This window comes from Zophobas morio, unplaced genomic scaffold (genome assembly GCF_036711695.1).
Source record: "Zophobas morio isolate AGI-343-1 ecotype UQ-CSIRO unplaced genomic scaffold, CSIRO_AGI_Zmor_V1 ptg000075l, whole genome shotgun sequence".
In the NCBI taxonomy this organism is placed as follows: Eukaryota; Metazoa; Arthropoda; class Insecta; order Coleoptera; family Tenebrionidae; genus Zophobas; species Zophobas morio.
In genome coordinates, this window is record NW_026972180.1 from 696,922 (window position 1) to 721,643 (window position 24,722).

Here is a 24,722-nt window from a genome sequence, read left to right on the forward strand (position 1 = left end):
TTCGGATGTCCCGTCAAATTCTAATTCAATACAATTCAAAACAAATAGTAGCTATCTACAAGTTCCGAAAATTATTAGTAATGATGATGGTTCACTGAATTTTAATCTCGAACCAATTATGCCAACGACGAAAACACAGAGTCAAGGGAGCATCTATAACAAAAACACAACATCTTACAACAACAGCGTTCTAGTTGATGCAGATGGGTTTCAAACAAAAATGTCTACGAGGAATAAACGTAAAATTGTTAGAGGGAATGCTACTTTACAAAATATGTCACTCAAGGCTGCGAAGCGTCTCAGTACTGTCTATGTTGGCAATTTACAACCAAATACAGTGGAAAATGATGTTAATGAATTTTTAAGATCTAAATTTCCAAACTTTGAATTTATAGTGGACAAACTACCTAGAAGAATTAATGCCAAAAGTGTTTCCTTTAAGGTAACGGTTGATCCAATTATTTACAACGATTTTTTCAAAGAAGAGTTATGGCCGGAAGGTGTTATAATTAAGAAATTTTATTTTTTAAAGAAAAAAGAAGGGGAGGCATCTCAAAATGTAAGGAAGCCCTCAGAAGCACACAATTAGGTCACGTCTTAATGTCAGGTGAGGGCAAAGATCTTGATAGTTTACAGAATCTTGATAGTTTACAGATTTACTATCAAAATGTCCGAGGACTTAGAACAAAGCTAAACGAATTGTGCCATTCAATCCTCAGTGAGTGTTACCCAATAATAGTAATTTCTGAAACGTGGCTGTGTGATGGCATTTTTAATAATGAATTTATTGATAAAAGATACTGTGTATTTAGGAAAGACAGATCATCTCAAACAAGCATCAAGTCTCGAGGGGGTGGAGTGCTCATTGCCATACAGTCTCATTACAGTTCCAGTGAACTTGATGTTAACACATCAAATAGGGAAGAAATTTGGATAAAACTAGTAGTTGGTAAAACTAATATAATTCTCGGTGCTTGCTACATTCCACCAGGATCAGCTCGTCAACTTTATAGTGATCATATTGAATTGGTTAATTGTATTGTGTCACGCTTTCCTAATCACATTGTATGCATAGTAGGTGATTACAATTTGCCTGATATTAAGTGGAATGCAGCATCTACAGAAAGCATGTCGGAAGGACTGTATCCATCGAATGTTAGCTGTGACACTGAACGTATCATCTGCGATGGTATGGCTTTTGCCGGCTTGGCACAACACAATTCCGTACAAAATGTTAACTTTGTAACTCTAGATTTAATTTTTTGTAACCACACCACATTGGTCAATGAATGCTTACCTCTTTTGAAATGTGATAAATACCATCCAGCTGTGATTGCAAACATCTGTGATATTAATACTCTTATTTTGAAATCTAACGAACCGTGTTTTTATCGTGATTTTGGAAATGCCCCCTATGAACTAATTGATAATTACCTATCAAATGTAAACTGGAATTTCTTAAACAATTTCTTTGATATTAATCAATGTGTAAGTGCTTTCTATAGTATAATCAATTATGTAATCGAAACATTCATTCCGTTAAAAAAATGTCAAAATAATAATAAATTTCCCAGTTGGATAGATAATTCTACTAAATCTTTAATTATACAGAAGAAAATAGCTCATAAGGATTATAAAAAATCTAATTCACATTATGATTACGTGAGATTTGCTCAATTAAGATACGAATGTAAAGAGGCTATTCACAATTGTAGACAATTATATATTGATAAGGTGGAAAATAATATAATATCTAATTCAAAAATGTTTTGGAACTATGTAAAAGCCAATAAACAGAACAGTGGCTTTCCTAAAACAATGTATTATAATGACGTGGAAGCTCATTCTTCATTTGACATTGCTGACTTGTTTGCATCATATTTTCAATCTGTATTTAGTCATCCTGATCCCGATGTTAATTTCTGTGATACTTATTACTGTGATACTGCTTTAGATTTAAATTTTATTCATATCACCTACGATGATATCTTGAAAAAAGTGCAATCTTTTAATAACTCTAGTCACCCAGGACCAGATGGTGTTCCTGCGATCTTTGTTAAAAAATGTCTGCTTTCTCTGATTAATCCACTTCAAATAATGTTCAATAAATCATTGTCTTTATCTGTATTTCCAGATTTTTGGAAAAAGTCGTTTGTCTTGCCAATATTTAAAAGTGGCTCAAGAAATATTATTAGTAATTATCGCGGTGTCTCTAAATTACCATTTATTCCTAAGATCTTTGATGCAATTGTTGCAGATATTTTATTTGCTAGTGTGAAAGAAACTATTATTACTGAGCAACATGGTTTTTTCAGTGGGAGATCAACTGCCACCAATTTATTTCTTTTCACGGAATTTGTTACTAATATGAATGAACTGGGATCGGAAGTTGATTGTATTTTTACTGATATTAGCAAAGCATTCGATTCAGTCAACATTAAACATTTGCTGAATAAATTAAAACATTTTGGGATATTTGATCCTTTGCTTGGCTGGATAGAATGCTACTTAACAAATCGTAAGTCGCACGTTGAATTTAATGGCATATTATCTAAATCAATTGATGCATGTTCTGGTGTTCCGCAAGGTTCCCACTTGGGACCTATTCTGTTCTTATTATATGTCAACGATGTAAAATATGTATTTCAAAACAGTCTTTTTCTATTATACGCTGATGACTTGAAATTGTTTCGAGCTATCAATTCTCCCTTTGATTGTATTTTACTTCAAAATGACCTAGATAAGTTTAAAATGTGGTGTTCAGATAATAGTCTTAAGCTTAACATACACAAATGTAAATCTATGAGATTCTCTAAAAAAATTGTTAAAGTACCTGAATTCAACTATAATATTTCGGATGTAGTTGTAGAACAAGTAGCATATTTTTGTGACTTGGGTGTAATGTTTGATCCAAAATTAGCCTTTACTCTACATGTTGATAAAATTGTCAATAAAATTAATAAAACCTTGGGATTTGTTCTAAGACAATGTCAGGAGTTTACTAGCCTTCGTGTCTTTTGCATTTTATATAATTCATATGTTCGCTCATTATTAGAGTACTGCTGTATAATTTGGTCACCTTACTATCAGCTCTATATATCTAGACTTGAAAAAATTCAAAGAAAGTTCATTAAATTTTTATGTTTTAAACTAAATGTTATATTTGATAAGAATAATTACGAACTTATAGTTAAATATTTCGGGCTTAGTTTCTTAATAAGTCGTCGCCATTACTTTGATTTGTGCTTTGTTTTTAATGTGTTAAATAACCGTGTAAATTGTTCCGACATTCTTAATATGTTTTCTTTACATGTACCTAATCGCGCCACAAGAGGTTCTCATTTGCTCCAAGTGCCTTTCCATCGCACACTATATGCTCAAAAATCTCCGTTATGCCGCATGGCTAAACTGGCGATGGAGTATAATAATATGAACTTTTGTGGTGTGTCAATTAATGTTTTTAAGAGGGAGCTGAAGAATGCTTTAAATATGTAAAGTGTAACTATTGTTATGATTTGTAATGGTATATTCCGTAAATAAACTATTATTATTATTATTATTATTATAACATTAGTTGCAAAATTCAAATTTGCGCCAACAACGAGTGTGGATGTTGAACGCACATTCTCCAATTTTAAACACATTTTCAATGATCGGCGAAAAAATTTTACAGTAGACAATTTGGAACATATTACAATCATAAATTGTTTTAAAGAAAATAGAAATACGTGTGTAAAATATAAAGTCTAGGATTATTGTAATAATATTTTATCCAAAGTTCTAGGCAGTGTTCTTTGATTTGTTTTTAATGCTTTTTTGCTTAAAATAAAACTTTTTTATTGAAATGTTGTGCTTATTTAAGCGCTTATTCTTAATTTTCTTGTGCTTATAAATCCGCTCTCTAAATGTCAATTATGGAACTAAATTCTAATTCCACCAAAATGTCGAAGTTAACTTGATGAATTTTTAAATGAAAACCCGTTAATTCATAATAATAATAAAAGGCCAGGTTTCCGAAATTCGATTATTCCTGGAGCAGCCCCGGGCCCCGCTCCGGACCCGCGCCTAATTGGCTTCCGAGAGTTCGTCGCCGATTATTTCATTTTCGCATCGCCGTGAGTCGAGTGTGCAGGTACCATTTGTCAAGCGTCGTGAACCGTTTATGGAATCTCAAAATGAGCACCTCTAGCTACTACTGCATGCAGCCCACAAACGAGATCGCTTCATTATGGATGCTGTCCAGGGGCTCCTAGGTAGTTGCGACACGCAGAAGTGTTAAGTGGGAAGTGGTTATTATGGTTGTGGTTGTAATTTCAGCGATTGTTAACGTGAGGGATAATAAGTTGACAAAGGAGCTCGAGGTAATTGTGGCTTGTTAGGGAATTTTAAGAAGTTGCTAATGGTTTTAAGTACGGTTGTGGAGTGTCGCGGCGCTAATTAGGGGCGGCTGGGTTTGCAAATTGGCGTTTTTCTAGAGGCAATCGAGTGCGTTTCTTGAGATTAAATTATCTGTGAACTTAAAGAAGTTGTCAAAATGTAGTTAATATTCAGTTGCGACAAAACGCATTGTTAGTGTGAATGTAAAAACTGTAAAGCGCATTCCATTAAGAATAAGAATCAGAACATACAGGTGATTTCTAAATATGTATATTCAACAATTGTAACCACGGCATCACGTACCGTTGCAATGAAAAAGTGGAAAAACGTTCGAATAAAACACAACACAACAAACATCTATCAGTTATTGGTAGATTCCAAAATAAACACACTGCCTCTGCCAATCCACTTATTTGCAAGCGTCTCATAGACATAACGAGGTGGTGCCCCGTCCTGCTAAAACCACAGCTCTTGGACTGATTTTGACATTTTCGATATTTTAAACCATTTTCGAAAATTAGCTAACGACAATTGAAATTTATTTTTAATTCGAATTTTCCAGAGATTTCTAATCAGCGACTATGACTTTCTCATCAGCACGTTAAGATCTACATTCCAGATTTTTTTAAGAATTTTTGGACAACTTTTCCAAACGCTCAATTTTGACATTTTCGACAGTTTTTCAACCATTTTCGAAAATTAGCTGAAGACATTTTCTTGCAGATTTCTATATCCAGAATTCATTTTTTGCTTCGTTTCTTCGAAAATTTCTACGTTTCTGTAAAATCGCCATTTGAAATAGAGCAATTAAATAGCTCGCTATGAACTTTTTGTAGATAAAAAATGAAATTATTATTAATTTTTGTTTCTTTGAGACAATAGTGACTTCAGAACAGGTCAGATGACGTGAGGTCAAGTCAGGTCAAGTACACAAAATAATAAATAAATTTTATAGCAAATAGTATAACAAAAACATAATTAACCCCGCCCACCCACCCTGTCTCCATTTCAGTGATTCATTTTATTCGGTGTGAATGAAATGAATGATCTTATGCTGAAGAGAATTAAAGTTAGTCGTTGGGGTGAGAAGAACGGGGTGGGTGGGGCTAGTACGTGCTAAGATAAAACTGATTTTGGCAAATCACATATCCTCCAAGAACATAGAGGGCGGGTGGGCGGGGCTACTACTTATCAAGATAAGACTAATTTTGGCAACTGACATATCCTCCAAGAAAATAGAATGCGTATGGGCGGGGCTAATACTTTGTGTTGCATTGAAATTTGGTCAGGGTCCCGTTATTATAATACTCACCCTGTATTCATTCAATTCCTAGCTAATTACTATCTTATCAACCTAGATTTACAATCTATATAAAAATAAGACTAATTAATTATTACACAACATCGTCCATTTTTTTAATTCCAAAACACAATAACTTTTAATAAGTCAATCATGGAAGAGGCTTAACAACTCTACCCCTTCGTGTTACATACATATTATTATCTGATATTTCTGGTGTTGGTACTGTGAGAAGTCACCTAGTCTCTTTTTTGAATATTTAGAATTAGAAATTTCAGTTTGTTCAATATCTATCCTTTTATCCATATCTTTTTAGCAAAATCCCAAATATATATATTTTCTCCTTCTTTAAATTCTGTTACATTATTTTTTGCATTTTTATCATAATAGTACGTTTCTTGCTTTATTTCATTTTTTCTCATCGTATTACTAACATACTGTACTTTTGAATATAACAACTCTCTTTTAGTTGGTAAATTTGACAGTAGTATTCTAGACATAAGTTATTGTTAATGATGAGACTCCTAAATCTGCCAGTGGAGTTGTTCTGTAGCTCAGTAAAAATTAATTATAATCTCCGTTAAGAAAAAAATATTTTTTCAGCATTTTCTTAGCAATTCCAACTCCTTTCTCCGCTAAACCGTTACTCTAGCTATGATGAGGGCTAGACGTTGCAATAGTAAAGTGCCACTCATTGGCAAATTTAAATTGTTTATAATCAAAACTGTTAAATAGAATATTGTTTGACATATTTACTTCTGTTTTGTCTATTAATTTTTTTACTTAGGGTAGGGTAGGTGGCCTAGCCCCACCTACCTTACCTCTCTTTTCTTAGAGGGTATCTCATTTGCCAAAATGACTCTTATCTTAGCAGTTACTAGCCCCGCCCACCCACCCTCTTTTCTTAGATGATATGTCATTTGACAAAATTAGTCTGATCTTAGCATATACTAGCCCTGCCCGCCCACCCTATCTTTTCTTAGAGGGTATGTCATTAGCCAAAGCAGTCTTATCTTACCAGCTACTAGTCAAAAACAGTCTTATCTTAGCAGTTCTAGCCCCACCCACCCACCCTCTCTTTTCTTAGAAGGTACGTCATTTGCCAAAATCAGTCTTATCTTAGCAGATACTAGCCCCGCCCACCCACCCTCTCCTTCCTTAGAAAGTACGTCATTTGCCAAAATGAGTCTCATATTAGCATGTACTTGCCCCGCCCACCCACCCTCTCGTTTCTTAAAGAGTATGTCATCTCGTCTTTTGGTTTCCAGTCTCGATTTTCAAATTTTTCGATTCTTCAATTTTATATTATTCAATTTCCAAATTTTTTGAATTTTTTTATTTTTCAATTTTTCTATTTACCGATTTATTTAGATTTCGATCTTATTTTTTGATTATTGAATTTCCCGATTTTTCAATGTCAGGTTTGTCGATTTTTTTTATTTTAACTTTTAAATTTTTAGCTTTTCCATTTTTCGATTTGGGCTATCTCGATTTCGCAATTTCTCTGTTTTTCCAATCTTGGACTTCTCGATTTTTCAATTTTTCAATTTTTTTCATGTTTCCAAGTCTCCATTTTCAAATTTTTTGATTCTTCAGTTTTTCGATTTTACGATTTTTTTATTTTTAGATTTCTTAATGTCGTTGTTATTCGATTTTTAATTTTTTTTAATTTTTTGATTTTCCAATTTTTTTATTTACCGATTTATCGTGATTTCGATGTTTTGATCTTTAGATTGTTCAGATTTTCGTTTTTTGATTTTTCAATGTTTAGGTTTGTCGATTTTTTTTTTATTTAAACTTTTAAAATTTTACCTTTCCCATTTTTCAATTTGGGGTATTTCGATTTTTCCATATTTCCATGTCTCTATTTTCAAATTTTTCGATTCTTCAATTTTTCGATTTTTTTTTTTGGTTTAGATTTCTCAAGATCACAGTTACTTGATTTTTAAATTTTTTTTATTTCTAGATTTTTCCATTTTTCAGTGTTTAGGGTTGTCAATTTATTCTTTTAATTTTGATTTTTAAGTTTTTAACGTTTCCATTTTTCGATTTAGCCCATTTCGATTACTTAATTTCTCGGTTTTTTGAATCTTCGACTCTTCGATTTTCTGATATTTTCATGTCTCTTTTTTTTAATTTTTCGATTTTACAATTTTTTATGTTTAGATTTCTTAAGATCTCAGTTATTCGATTTGTATTTTTTTTTTGATTTTTTGATTTTTCTATTTTTTTATTTACTGATTAATGGAGATTCGATGTTTTGATTTTTTGATTGTTCAATTTCTCGTCTTTTGGTTTCCAGTCTCGATTTTCAAATTTTTCGATTCTTCAATTTTTCACTTATTCAATTTTCAAATTTTTTGAATGTTTTGATTTTTCAATTTTTCTATTTACCGATTTATTTAGATTTCGATCTTTTGATTTTTTGATTATTGAATTTCCCGATTTTTCAATGTCAGGTTTGTCGATTTTTTTTATTTTAACTTTTAAATTTTTAGCTTTTCCATTTTTCGATTTGGGCTATCTCGATTTCTCAATTTCTCTGTTTTTCCAATCTTGGACTTCTCGATTTTTCAATTTTTCAATTTTTTTCATGTTTCCATGTCTCCATTTTCAAATTTTTTGATTCTTCAGTTTTTCGAATTTACGATTTTTTTATTTTTAGATTTCTTAATGTCGTTGTTATTCGATTTTTAATTTTTTTGAATTTTTTGATTTTCCAATTTTTTTATTTACCGATTTATCGTGATTTCGATGTTTTGATCTTTAGATTGTTAAGATTTTCGTTTTTTGATTTTTCAATGTTTAGGTTTGTCGATTTTTTTTAATTTAAACTTTAAAAATTTTAGCTTTCCCGTTTTTCAATGTAGGCTATTTCGATTTCTCAATTTCTCGGTTTTTCGAATTGTCGTCTTTTCGATTTTTCCATATTTCTATGTCTATTTTCAAATTTTTCGATTCTTCAATTTTTCGATTTTTTTTTTTTGGTTTAGATTTCTTTACTCGATTTTTAAATTTTTTTGATTTCTAGATTTTTCCATTTTTCAGTGTTTAGGGTTGTCAATTTTTTCTTTTAATTTTGATTTTTAAGTTTTTAACGTTTCCATTTTTCGATTTAGCCCATTTCGATTACTTAATTTCTCGGTTTTTTGAATCTTCGACTCTTCCATTTTCTGATATTTTCATGTCTCTTTTTTCTAATTTTTCGATGTTACAATTTTTTATGTTTAGATTTCTTAAGATCTCAGTTATTCGATTTGTAATTTTTTTTTATTTTTTGATTTTTCTATTTTTTTATTTACCGATTAATGGAGATTCGATGTTTTGATTTTTTGATTGTTCAATTTCTCGTCTTTTGGTTTCCAGTCTCGACTTTCAAATTTTTCGATTCTTCAATTTTTCACTGATTCAATTTTCAAATTTTTTGAATGTTTTGACTTTTCAATTTTTCTATTTACCGATTTATTTAGATTTCGATCTTTTGATTTTTTGACTATTGACTTTCCCGATTTTTCAATGTCAGGTTTGTCGATTTTTTTTATTTTAACTTTTACATTTTTAGCTTTTCCATTTTTCGATTTGGGCTATCTCGATTTCGCAATTTCTCTGTTTTTCCAATCTTGGACTTCTCGATTTTTCAATTTTTCAATTTTTTTCATGTTTCCATGTCTCCATTTTCAAATTTTTTGATTCTTCAGTTTTTCGATTTTACGATTTTTTTATTATTTTTAGATTTCTTGATATCTTTGTTTTCGAGTTTTAATTTTTTTGAATTTTTTGATTTTTCAATTTTTTTATTTACCGATTTATCGTGCTTTCGATGTTTTGATTTTTTGATTGTTCAGATTTTCGATTTTTTGATTTTTCAATGTTTAGGTTTGTCGATTTTTTTTTTATTTCAACTTTTAAAATTTTACCTTTCCCATTTTTCAATTTGGGGTATTTCGATTTTTCCATATTTCCATGTCTCTATTTTCAAATTTTTCGATTCTTCAATTTTTCGATTTTTTTTTTTGGTTTAGATTTCTTAAGATCACAGTTACTCGATTTTTAAATTTTTTTGATTTCTAGATTTTTCCATTTTTCAGTGTTTAGGGTTGTCAATTTTTTCTTTTAATTTTGACTTTTAAGTTTTTAACGTTTCCATTTTTCGATTTAGCCCATTTCCAATTCTCAATTTCTCGGTTTTTTGAATCTTCGACTCTTCGATTTTCTCATGTTTCCATGTCTCTACTTTCTAATTTTTCGATTTTACGATTTTTTATGTATAGATTTCTCAAGATCTCAGTTATTCGATTTGTAAATTTTTTTTGATTTTTTGATTTTTCTAATTTTTTGTTTACCGATTAATGGAGATTCGATGTTTTGATTTTTTGATTGTTCAATTTCTCGTCTTTTGGTTTCCAGTCTCGACTTTCAAATTTTTCGATTCTTCAATTTTTCACTTATTCAATTTTCAAATTTTTTGAATGTTTTGATTTTTCAATTTTTCTATTTACCGATTTATTTAGATTTCGATCTTTTGATTTTTTGATTATTGAATTTCCCGATTTTTCAATGTCAGGTTTGTCGATTTTTTTTATTTTAACTTTTAAATTTTTAGCTTTTCCATTTTTCGATTTGGGCTATCTCGATTTTTCAATTTTTCAATTTTTTTCATGTTTCCATGTCTCCATTTTCAAATTTTTTGATTCTTCAGTTTTTCGATTTTACGATTTTTTTATTTTTAGATTTCTTAATGTCGTTGTTATTCGATTTTTAATTTTTTTGAATTTTTTGATTTTCCAATTTTTTTATTTACCGATTTATCGTGATTTCGATGTTTTGATCTTTAGATTGTTCAGATTTTCGTTTTTTGATTTTTCAATGTTTAGGTTTGTCGATTTTTTTTAATTTAAACTTTAAAAATTTTAGCTTTCCCGTTTTTCAATGTAGGCTATTTCGATTTCTCAATTTCTCGGTTTTTCGAATTGTCGTCTTTTCGATTTTTCCATATTTCTGTCTATTTTCAAATTTTTCGATTCTTCAATTTTTCGATTTTTTTTTTTTTGGTTTAGATTTCTTTACTCGATTTTTAAATTTTTTTGATTTCTAGATTTTTCCATTTTTCAGTGTTTAGGGTTGTCAATTTTTTCTTTTAATTTTGACATTTAAGTTTTTAACGTTTCCATTTTTCGATTTAGCCCATTTCGATTACTTAATTTCTCGGTTTTTTGAATCTTCGACTCTTCGATTTTCTGATATTTTCATGTCTCTTTTTTCTAATTTTTCGATTTTACAATTTTTTATGTTTAGATTTCTTAAGATCTCAGTTATTCGATTTGTAAATTTTTTTTGATTTTTTGATTTTTTGATTTTTTGATTTTTCTATTTTTTGATTTACCGATTAATGGAGACTCGATGTTTTGATTTTTTGATTGTTCAATTTCTCGTCTTTTGGTTTCCAGTCTCGACTTTCAAATTTTTCGATTCTTCAATTTTTCACTTATTCAATTTTCAAATTTTTTGAATGTTTTGATTTTTCAATTTTTCTATTTACCGATTTATTTAGATTTCGATCTTTTGATTTTTTGATTATTGAATTTCCCGATTTTTCAATGTCAGGTTTGTCGATTTTTTTTATTTTAACTTTTAAATTTTTAGCTTTTCCATTTTTCGATTTGGGCTATCTCGATTTCGCAATTTCTCTGTTTTTCCAATCTTGGACTTCTCGATTTTTCAATTTTTCAATTTTTTTCATGTTTCCATGTCTCCATTTTCAAATTTTTTGATTCTTCAGTTTTTCGATTTTACGATTTTTTTTTATTTTTAGATTTCTTGATATCTTTGTTTTCGATTTTTAATTTTTTTGAATTTTTTGATTTTTCAATTTGTTTATTTACCGATTTATCGTGCTTTCGATGATTTGATTTTTTGATTGTTCAGATTTTCGATTTTTTGATTTTTCAATGTTTAGGTTTGTCGATTTTTTTTTATTTAAATTTTTAAAATTTTACCTTTCCCATTTTTCAATTTGGGGTATTTCGATTTCTCAATTTCTCGGTTTTTCGAATTTTCGTCTTTTCGATTTTTCCATATTTCCATGTCTCTATTTTCAAATTTTTCGATTCTTCAATTTTTCGATTTTTTTTTGCTTTAGATTTCTTAAGATCACAGTTAGGTACTCGATTTTTAAATTTTTTTGATTTCTAGATTTTTCCATTTTTCAATGTTTAGGGTTGTCAATTTTTTCTTTTAATTTTGACTTTTAAGTTTTTAACGTTTCCATTTTTCGATTTAGCCCATTTCCAATTCTCAATTTCTCGGTTTTTTGAATCTTCGACTCTTAGATTTTCTCATGTTTCCATGTCTCTATTTTCTAATTTTTCGATTTTACGATTTTTTATGTATAGATTTCTCAAGATCTCAGTTATTCGATTTGTAATTTTTTTTTGATTTTTTGATTTTTCTAATTTTTTATTTACCGATTAATGGAGATTCGATGTTTTGATTTTTTGATTGTTCAATTTCTCGTCTTTTGGTTTCCAGTCTCGATTTTCAAATTTTTCGATTCTTCAATTTTTCAGTTATTCAATTTTCAAATTTTTTAAATATTTTGATTTTTCAATTTTTTTTATTTACCGATTTATCGTGATTTAGATGATTTGATTTTTTGATTGTTCAGATTTTAGATTTTTTGAGTTTTTAGTGTTTAGGTTTGTCGATTTTTTTTTTAATTTTAACTTTTAAAATTTTAGCTTTCCCATTTTTCAATTTGGGCTATTTCGATTTCTCAATTTCTCGGTTTTCCGAATCTTTGACTTTTCGATTTTTCAATTTTTCGATTTTATGATTTTTTTATTTTTAGATTCTTGATGATCTCAATTATTTGATTTTTATTTTGTTTTAATTTTTCGATTTTTCTATTTGCCAAAATCAGTCTTATCTTAGCAAGTACTAATCCCGCCCACCCGCCCTCTATTTCTCAGAGGACATGACATGACGTTCACCAAAATCACTTTTATCTGATCAAGTACTAGTCCCGTCCACCCGCCCCTATTTCCTCAAAGGATAAGTAATTTGCCAAAATCAGTCTTATCTTAGCAAATAATGGGCCCGCCCACCCGCCCTCTATTTTCTCAGAGGGTATGTTATTTGTCAAAATCAGTCTTATCTTAGCAATTTCAGTTGGTTTTCATAGGTGAATTGACTACAGTATTTTATGATGACCTGTATTTCATTCATTAAATTCAGCTTTAGAATGACAATGGTAGTACCAGTACCAGAGTAGAAGTAAAAAAAAACTAGCGATGTCCTAATGTTTACTAAAGCAGACCCTGGAAAAATCTCGTCACTCGAGAATCTCGCTTTTTGTGGAAGACATCAAACCCATAAAATTAAACGACCGCCAGATAAGAGCGCTTCCACTCAAGCCCACTCGCCCCATTTACCATTTACCATTTCGAAACCCGCTCCAAATGAGATCATCCTCTTTCACAGAGCCATCGCAGCATCGGCTCGCGAAAACTCGCTGCCCCACGGGCATCCTCCCATTTTTCTTGTCCACTTACGTAACGTCCATATATCACCGAGCCATTATAAATAAAATTGACCTTTACAAATTCCGAACTAGCCTATTTGTATGTCGGGCGGGGTCGTTATCAAGACGCAGACAGCTAGCTGTTCGAAACCGACCGATATTGCATTGAGATTCCTGCAAAAAGAGAAAAAACGCCGCTCGGTGGGCAGCAGGAGTGTCTCTCTCGGTCGCAAAAGGATCATTCGCAACAAATTGTATTCAAATAACGAGCCCGTAATGACTCCCGTTCGGTCTGATGAAATATCGCGAGACAACGAAAGGAGAGTCGTGATGAACCCCCGGTGATCCAAGAAGAAATTGTTGGATGCTTGCGAAGCGTGGTGAGATCTGTTGGTTCTTTCATTAAGGCGATTACAAAATTATTAGCGGGAGAAAGAGATGAGGGGTCCGGGATGGGTTGGAAAGGAAACAACTACATAGAGAGAACACGTACTAATCGGCAATAATTTTTTTTTAATAATTGTCCTAATCCTAAAGTAATGGATATATCTTAAAATTGATAGTCCTGTGACTACCACCCTGAGGGAGCAGACTGATAACAGTGATAACGTTGAAATTGTTCCTAAGGCGTAAAGTCAAACAACTAATTTGAAGGTAATCTGGTTCTTATAAAAAAATATGTATCTTTTATTATCTGGTGGCTGTTTTTATTATTATTAAGTGCTATTTAAGATCTAGCAGCACCATCTCGAGCTTTTGGAGTGAATGTTTTGTCCACGTAGTTTTTTCTTAAGGTCCTACTTTGTCAGTCATTTTTTCCAAAAACATTGTAACCATTTTTTTATTCCGAACCTTATAACTTGGAAAATGGTAAAAACAGATCTTAAGTTAATTTATTTAGTTTTACATTTTCTTACTGTAAGCGTACACGAATCAGTAATTTTCCGCAAATACAAATTCCTAATGAAATCCGTATCAATAAATTTCTCTACAACCATACTTACATGTTTTCCCAAACGAAATTCTAATGAAAAACTGGATTTGAAGAACCAATCGAACGCAAACACTTTAGATCCGTGAGAGAATCCGGATTTAGATCAATTTCAAATATTTGGAATTGTTACGCATTCGGATCTGATTAGAATTAAAAATAATGTGAATCAGTGTTCTTCGTGATCATCCTATTTATCTAATCCATATTTATGAAATATATAAATACAACACGATTGTTCAAACAGAGCTCTGAAACATCCAACATGTTTTCACATGGTCAATATTTAAAATCCAATTTTGGAAATTTTTGGTGTAAACTGACAATTTGTTATTAGTTTTAATTTATTATTATCGTGTCACTTTGGTAGTTAGTAGTGAAAATTATTGGAAATCTTCAAATTCCGTTAATATACTTAGTTAAACTAAGTAATCGTTAATGTCAGATGAGGACAACCTATAATCTAAAAAAATTCTAACACAATACAGAAAGAGGTGAAAAATTTTCATGAATAACACGATCAAGATAGTATTAAATTACACGTGATTTGCAAAAAACTGAACATTTATAAATGTCACTATTTTACTATTTACATAAGAGAACTTACAAAGTAAACAACTTGAATAAACATATAAAATGAATGCAACAAATACAAAAAAACATTCGTTTTTTATAAGGAGCTCGTGTTTTATACGGTATATTTCTTTCACCTTAAAAAACGCTAAAAAAAACTCCCTAATGTCAAAATGCATGTTTTTACAGACTTAAATTAACCGCAACCAAAAAAAAACCTAATCAATTAATTAACTAAAATGTATTCGAACATGTAAATGAGCTAATTACGTATTTAAAACAACAATAACCACTAATTAATTGTAACATATGTTCCATTTGTTAAATTCATTGTCCCCAGTTCTGCTCGATAAACTTATTTACAATAATAATTACTTCCAATTAAAGCGAGTGAAACTGAAGCAATACTCCCCGAAAGAGGGATAAAATAAAACAAGGAAATGAAAGGACTTGTACACCGAACGAAAAAAACCTAATAAATTATCAGTCAATAGTTGACACGTTATAGAAATGTTATTATGCAAAACGCATGAATATCAACTCGGCAAACAACAAAAACCCTACATACATTACAGAAGTGCAGTCGTTACATAAAATCTTTTTTGCCGACATGTAACCGAGGAAAGTGAAACCGATAATACCAGATAATTGGCAAATCTGGCCGACAAGCAGGACTCGTCGATCCACTTACGCGGTTCATTTATTACCTCCAAAAATAATAGCCGCAGCTCTTTAGCATAAATTGTCTCAGTTCTAACTCGACTTTATCTCTGACGCGTCAAGGAAGCAGACCACTCAACACATGCCCAGATTTATGGCCGCCTTACAACCCAGATGGGCATAATATCGTAATCGCCCATTTATTATGTGGATTATTCGCGTGGGACGCGCGTCGGCTCATTACAAGACCATGAGCGCACTTTTGGCTCGGCGGTGCAGCGGGGTCCCGCAGGGGGGCACAGACACATTTTTATTTCATTTCCTTAAAAATTAATCCTGGTGAATGAATGAATTAATGAGTTTGTTTAAACATAACCTTAACAATCAATCAGTATTTTACATTTAATTTTACAAATTAAAATTAAAACGTAAAAGACATAACAACCAAAATCTGGTATACAGTTACATGCGTAACAGAAGAATTTATTCATGCTTTGTTTGGAGGTCTTTCATCTGAAGTCACTTCTCATAATTGCTATCGTGTCTATTTGGAAAATTCTGATAAAAGTTACACTTGTCATTTTGAAGTCTTGGACCAATCACTCATTTGTACTAATGTCATACACGAAGTGGTCCATGGATGAAAGAACTTCAAGAGCTTAACATCAAAATCATTGACAGAAGCCAAGCACCCATCGAAATCTTAATCGGTGCTGATATAGCAGGAAAACTCTTTTGCAATAAACAACATATTCTAAAATGCGGTTTAGTTGCCATGAAAACTAAACTAGGCTAGACTCTGATGGGTAAAGTTGCCACTCCTCCTCCAGATGCATATAAATCCTGCAACATTGTCGCTCTGTCACTTTTGTTAACAACAAAATTGACAGATTTATGGACTCTTGATGTTTCGGGTGTTGAGAATCCAGAAGAGCGGAAATCTAACCAAGAGCACGAACAAGAAATCCTTGATAATTTTCAGAAGACAGTGACTAGACAACAGAATGGATAATACGAAGTCTCAATGCCATGGATTCATAGACACAAACCACTACATGATAACCTGAATCTAGCTAAGAAAAGGCTCGACAATCTCATGAATAAGCTGGAAAAGGATGGCTATTACAATGAATATGACCACTCGCCCTACTTACGAAGAAAAACACGTCTTCTGTACTTGGAATGATCTGGAATAGAGATGATGACACTGTACACCTTTGTCTAGAAAATTTTAACCAAGTTGACACAAGTTGCACAACGAACAAACTAACTCTGTCCATCACCAACAGAGAAGAAAGTACAAGTTATTCTACGTGACTTACATTTTTATTATAATATCTCTTGTTCTTTGCGCCAAAAAATTGTTGAAAGAAAACTATGTATATAAAGAAAAAAAAAAAACAAAGATTAAGCCCCACCCGCCCGCCCCGATCTCAATTGTGATGAGCTTTTATTTCTAATCAGACCGAAGGGCAGAGTTTAATTGCAGAATCCTCATTTCCCCACAAGAAATTATCATATGAAATATGTTTTGACATCAATATTTCTCTAAAAAATTCTATCCTTTTAAAAACATTTTTCATATGATAATTTCTTGTAGAGAAATGAGGATTTTGCAAACCAAAATTCGCCCTTCAGCTCATGATGAATAAAACATTCATCACAATTGAGAATGGGTGGGTGGGCGGGGCTAATATTTTGTCTATTTTTTTCTTATTGTACAAACTTTTCTTTTCCCAACAAGAAACTGACAACATATTTAACTATCCTGCTATTGAAAGAAAATTCTATATATTAAAAAAAAAATCAAAACAAAATTTTAGCCCCACCCACCCGCCCGGTCTCAATTGTGATGTATTTTTCATTCCTAATCAGACCAAAGGGCGGAGTTTAATTGCAAAATCCTCATTTCTCTACAAGAAATTATATGTGATATGTTTTGACAACACTATTTCTCTAAAAAATTCTACCCTTTTAAAAACATATTTCATATGATAATTTCTTGTGGAGAAATGAGGATTTTGCAACCTAAACTCCGCCCTTCAGCTCATGATGAATAAAACATTCATCACTATTTATTGAGAATGGGTGGGTGGGCGGCGCTTATATTTTGTATATTTTTTTCTTGTTATACGAAGTTTTCTTTTCCTAACAAGAAACTGGCAACATATTTAACTATCCTGTTATTGAAAGAAAATTCTATATATTAAAAAAAAAAACAAAACAAAAATTAAGCCCCACCCACCCGCCCGGTCTCATTTGTGATGTATTTTTTTTTCCTAATCAAAAGGGCAGAGTTTAATTGTAAAATCCTCATTTCTCTACAAGAAATTATCATATGAAATATGTTTTGACATCACTATTTCTCTAAAAAATTGTACCCTTTTAAAAACATATTTCATATGGCACTTTCTTGTAGAGAAATGAGGATTTTGCAACCTAAACTCCGCCCTTCGGCTAATGATGAATAAAACATTCATCACAATTGAGAAGGGGTGGGTGGGCGGGGCTTATATTTTGTCTATTTTTTTCTTATTATACGAAGTTTTCTTTTCCTAACAAGAAAGTGGCAACATATTTAACTATCCCGCTATTGAAAAAAAAACTATAAAATAAAAAAAAATTAAGCCCCACCCACCCGCCCCGATCTCAATTGTGTTGTATTTTCATTCCTAATCAGAAGGGCAAAGTTTAATTGTAAAATCCTCATTTCTCTACAATAAATTATCATATGAAATATGTTTTGACATCACTATTTCTCTAAAAAATTGTACCCTTTTAAAAACATATTTCATATGGCACTTTCTTGTAGAGAAATGAAGATTTTGCAACCTAAACTCCGCCCTTCAGCTCATGATGAATAAAACATTCATCACAATTGAGAATGGGTGGGTGGGCGGGGCTTATATTTTGTATATTTTTTTTCTTGTTATACGAAGTTTTCTTTTCCTAACAAGAAACTGGCAACATATTTAACTATCCTGTTATTGAAAGAAAATTCTATATATTAAAAAAAAAAACAAAACAAAAATTAAGCCCCACCCACCCGCCCGGTCTCATTTGTGATGTATTTTTCTTTCCTAATCAGAAGGGCAGAGTTTAATTGTAAAATCCTCATTTCTCTACAAGAAATTATCATATGAAATATGTTTTGACATCACTATTTCTGTAAAAAATTGTACCCTTTTAAAAACATATTTCATATGGCACTTTCTTGTAGAGAAATGAGGATTTTGCAACCTAAACTCCGCCCTTCAGCTAATGATGAATAAAACATTCATCACAATTGAGAAGGGGTGGGTGGGCGGGGCTTATATTTTGTCTATTTTTTTCTTATTATACGAAGTTTTCTTTTCCTAACAAGAAAGTGGCAACATATTTAACTATCCTGCTATTGAAAAAAAACTATAAAATAAAAAAAAAATTAAGCCCCACCCACCCGCCGCGATCTCAATTGTGTTGTATTTTTCATTCCTAATCAGAAGGGCAAAGTTTAATTGTAAAATCCTCATTTCTCTACAAGAAATTATCATATGAAATATGTTTTGACATCACTATTTCTCTAAAAAATTGTACCCTTTTAAAAACATATTTCATATGGCACTTTCTTGTAGAGAAATGAAGATTTTGCAACCTAAACTCCGCCCTTCAGCTCATGATGAATAAAACATTCATCACAATTGAGAATGGGTGGGTGGGCGGGGCTTATATTTTGTATATTTTTTTCTTGTTATACGAAGTTTTCTTTTCCTAACAAGAAACTGGCAACATATTTAACTATCCTGTTATTGAAAGAAAATTCTATATATTAAAAAAAAAACAAAACGAAAATTAAGCCCCACCCACCCGCCCGGTCTCAATTGTGATGTATTTTTCATTCCTAATCAGAAGGGCGGAGTTTAATTGCAAAATTCTCATTTCTCTACAAGAAATTATCATATGTAATATGTTTTGATATCACTATTTCTCTACAAAATTCTACCATTTTAAAAACATATTTAATATGATAATTTCTTGTGGAGAAATGAGGATTTTGCAACCTAAACTCCGCCCTTCAGCTAATAATGAATAAAACATTCATCACAATTGAGAATGGGTGGGTGGGCGGGGCTTATATTTTGTCAATTTTTTTCTTGTTATACGAAGTTTTCTTTTCCTAACAAGAAACTGGCAACATATTTAATTATCCTGTTATTGAAAGAAAATTCTATATATTAAAAAAAAAAACAAAACAAAAATTAAGCCCCACCCACCCGCCCGGTCTCATTTGTGATGTATTTTTTTTTCCTAATCAGAGGGGCAGAGTTTAATTGTAAAATCCTCATTTCTCTACAAGAAATTATCATATGAAATATGTTTTGACATCACTATTTCTCTAAAAAATTGTACCCTTTTAAAAACATATTTCATATGATAATTTCTGGTAGAGAAATGAGGATTTTGCAACCTAAACTCCGCCCTTCAGCTAATAATGAATAAAACATTCATCATAATTGAGAAGGGGTGGGTGGGCGGGGCTTATATTTCGTCTATTTCTTCTTAATATATGAAGTCTTCTTTTTCTAAAAAGAAACAGAAAACATGTTTAACTTATTTTGTGTTATCAAAATTATAAGGGGAAAATGAACCCTTAAGCAGCCTTTTTAGACGCTACTGAAGGATAAATAGGTAAAATTAATTTAGTTTAGTAAATCCTAGCAACTGTAACAATAAAACTTTTGTCAAAACTAAATGTTGCTATAGAAACGAAAGATGATATTTTTATCAGTGGCGTACAACAAATTTTGACATAAATTTTAATAATTTTTATTTCTAAAAGGAGAACACTTTTACCTAAACTTTTTTTACTTTTAGCACCCATACTTCGAGACCAATTGCCGATTTTATTTTGTACGTACCTTTCAATAACACACTATATAGCGTATAATTGTTTTTGCGAAGATTTGAACGTTAAGCGAAAAAACTGAAAATAAATTGAAGATGGACTTACAGAAATGTTTCCGGAATGAACATCTTGGACAACTGATTTTGAGACAATATAAAAGAACCGCCCACCTACCTTCCCTTGTCTTAAACGGTATCTCATTAGCAAAAATCAGCCTTATTTTAGCAGGTATTAGCCCCGCCCACCCGCCCTCGCTTTCCTTGGATGGTATGTCCTTTGCCAAAATCAGTCCTATCTTGCAAGCTACTAACCCCGCCCACCCACCCTCTCTTTTTTTAGAGGATATGTCATTGCCAAAATCAGTTTTGTCTTAACAGGTATTATCCCCGCCCACCCACCCTCTCTTTTCTTAGACGGTATATCATTGCCAAAGGCAGTTTCATCTTAGCAAGTACTGATGACTAATTTTTACAATAATTGATAAAAATTTGGAAACATTACGAGCTTACGATTGATTACTTGAGTACTGGCTGTTATGGTTATTGCTCTAAAAAAAAAAATAAAAGGTGGATTTCAGTCATCATTGTTGCTAAAAAATCAAAAGCAAGTCAGAGATATTTACGCATTAGATGCGTGCAGTGTCGCCAATTTTACTTTTATAAAATTAATTTTTTTTCGTAATCTCCATTATGAAGAATTTTTTTATTATTTTTTTGGGACTCCTAAAGTTAATCGGCCTTTTTCCAGACACCCGGTATAATTCAATTTTTGCACAAAAATGAACAAATCAACTACTATTGAACGACAAAATCCTTATTGTAAAAATAGCTTCATGACAAAAATGTCACAATTAGCGTTTCTAATTGTTCCTAGTAAGCAAAATTTTCCCGACTTTTGTCCCAAGATCCTGTTGCACGACAAAATAACAACATTCCATGACGTCTCAAATAAATCAGAGCTGGAGAAGATTAGTCATTGTCGATGCAAATCGCAGCTGACCTAAACTCGACCAGCCAGTCAGTCGAGTCAATTTTCCGCGCCACACTTACTCCGGCCCGTAAAAATCCCATAAGGATATCCTGCACGCATCAGGATGTCCTCCGGCTCTCCTTCTCCGCCAATAAATCTCCCCCGATAAAAAGCCCGCTTGTGTCAAAGGACATTACCGTCCACGATCCTGCGATTATCCAGCAATAGCAACGTTTGCTTTCTAACGGGCGGGGTCGACCTACGCAATAAACTACTTGTTACCTTTTTGTTCGCTACCATTGTAAAGTGCTACCATTTAATAACAATAGCCTTCGAATCGATTATACGCTCTTTTTTTTCGGGCTCCCGCCAAACTCCCGCTGTTGAGCAATCCGCCGCCAGTTCCATCAATCCAAGAGTGTCGATTCGTTCACGCACACTCTAATGCTCCTCTTATCTCACCATCTACCTCTGGATTCGTTTTGTCGGCTATTATTGCAGATTGATTTCGCAATCCGGCTTGGGCAATTCGCGCGCTGGGTTTCTCTTAATGTATGCGAAAAATGGTACTGACACGGGAGATAAAATCCTATTGCTGTTCGGTGCTAATGGAATCGGGTTGAACAGGACGAAAAAATGTTGCAGATTTCGTTGCGGCCTGTCGACGACTTAATAAGGCGAGGACGTGCGAACATGTGCAGGAAATGTCGGCGGGCTGCCGACGAGGCTTTTACACGAAAAAGGAATTTTCGGTGGGAAAAAATGGAAATTTCAAGCGGAACCTTGACCTTGTGGCCGAGTGCGATCTTGTTGGCCATCGGAGATCGATGCGATGGGAGTCTGAGATGATGATGATGATCAAGTTTCGCGAGCGAGACAGACTGACCACGTAATGACTAAATTATTGCGGTGCTTCGAAATTTGACACAGGTACGTAACTACAGGACCAAACTCAGTCGAAGTCTAACATTGACAGAAACCTCGTCATTCATTGCACAGTCAGCTTGAGAGCTTTTTTTCGAAAGTGTGCAATTGCCTCAAAGTAACGATCGTGGCTTGATAGGACCGAAAGAATACTGCAAGTTGAAGAACAAATTTTGGAACGCGTCTAAGAAGAGCCCGACATCAGCACTCGCTGACTTGCAGCTGAAGTTGGAGTTTTACAGTTTGTAAAACTCTAAAGAAGTAAAGAACAGTTAAGAAATAGAAGAGAAGTTATAGAAAATATTTACAATGGATTTTAACAGGCCGGCAGCTTTAAGGCCAGTCCCCACGTTTTCCCAGCGGAATTTTCGCTCTATTTTCAAAATGTAATATCTCCGTTATTAACAGATCTATAGTTTTCAAATTTTAAATATATGTTGTCCATAACTTTCTTTATATAACGCAAGGGCAATTTTGTTAAAAACAGCTTGTGATCATATTATTTTTTTAATTTTAGTGAAATTTTTGCATAACGTATTTTTAAAAATCAATATTTCAGTTATTTATGGAAATTTTGGAACGGGGTTGTCACCACTGTTTTCAGCTTGCAAAACTTGAGAAATTCTACGAGGTCGATTTTTGACTTTATTTGTTGGGACTGAGATATAGTAAAAATAAAAGTTAGCAACTTCCATGATATACGCTTTTTTTAACTGTGTATCGTTTCTAAAAAATAAAATCGAGGATATGTCTCGTATGATTTCTGGAGTTTTGTAAGCTGAAAACAGTGTTGAAAACCGTGTTCTGAAATGTTATTTAATAATTGAGATATTGATTTTTAAAAATACGTTATGCAAAAATTTCACTAAAATTAAAAAAATAATATGATCACAAGCTGTTTTTAACAAAATTGCCCTTGCGTTATATAAAGAAAGTTATGGACAACATATATTTAAAATTTGAAAACTATAGATCTGTTAATAACGGAGATACATTTTGAAAATAGAGCGAAAATTCCGCTGAGAAAACGTGGAGACTGGCCTTAAGGCTTGATGGCAACTTGAAGGAAAACTTGAGAATTTTTAAACAAGAAATTGAGATTTTTTTGATGCAACTGAAACGAGAACTAAGAGGATGAAGGTATAAGTAGCTAGATTTTTGAATTTAATGGGTGCGTAGGAATGAAAACTTTAAAAGTTGCGTGTCGTAAAATTGAAGAAACAAAAAAATAAGATTGCAAATCGAACAATTGAAACGAAAAATTGAAAAAATTGAAATTGAAAACAAAAAATTATAAAATCCAGACACTGAAAAATTGAATAATCGAAAAAATGAAGGATATAAAAAGACAAACGAAAAATTATTGCAAATCGAAAATCTGAAGAAGTGACAAATTGGAGTATCGAAAAATTGGAAATTTAAAAATCGAAAAGTTGAAAATGAAGTTTTAAAATCCAGTAATTCAAACTGGAAAAATTCTAAATTCGTAATATTCGACGAATGAAAAATTTTTTAAAGAAGTATTATTATGATTACATACAGCCTGTTATTGAAAGGTACGTACAAAATAAAATCGGCAATTGGTCTCGAAGTATAGGTGCTAAAAGTTAAAAAAAGTTCAGGTAAACGTGTTCTCCTTTTAGAGATAAAAATTATTAAAATTTATGTCCAAATTCGTTGTACGCCTCTGATAAAAAGATCATCTTTCGTTTCTAACGTTTAACAACATTTAGTCTTGACAAAAGTTTTATTGTTACAGTTGCTAGAATTTACTAAAATAAATTAATTTTACCTATTTATCCTTCAGTAGCGTCTTAAAAGGTTGGATAGGGGTTAATTTTCCCCTTATAATTTTGATAACACAAAATAAGTTTTTCCGACTTCTTAGACTTCGCGAAAAACTGTCCATTTTGTTGTACGTACCTTTCAATAACACCCTGTATTTAAAATGAAAACTAAACAAACTGCAAATCAAAAGTGAAGAAACGAGAAGAAAAAAATCTATGAGAGTTGAAAAATCGAAAAGTTGTAAATAAAAAAATTGTAAATCGAAACATTGAAAAAAGAAAATTATATCTAAAATCAGAACATTGAAAGACCGAAAAATTGAAAAATTAAAAAAATAAAAAATCGAAACGAGAAATTGACGAAATGAATAACTGAAAAATTGAAAAACCGAAAATTTGTGAAACATTCAAAAGTGAGAAAATTAACAAACTCAAAAATTTAAAAATGAAAATTTTCGAGTTGCGTGTGATAAAATTGAAGAAACAATAAAATTTTAATTTTAAAAAATAACAAACCGAAAAATTGAAAAAATGCAGAAAATAAGAAACCGAAACGAAAAATTGGAAATCGAAATTTGAAGAAATGAAAAATTGGAGAATTAAAAATTGAAAGATTGAAGAAGCGAATAACTGAAAAAGAATTAAAATTGAATAATTCAAACGGGGACAATTTTAAAATCGTAAACCAGAAAAATTGCAAATCAAAAATTGAAGAAACGAAAATTTGAAAAATCATG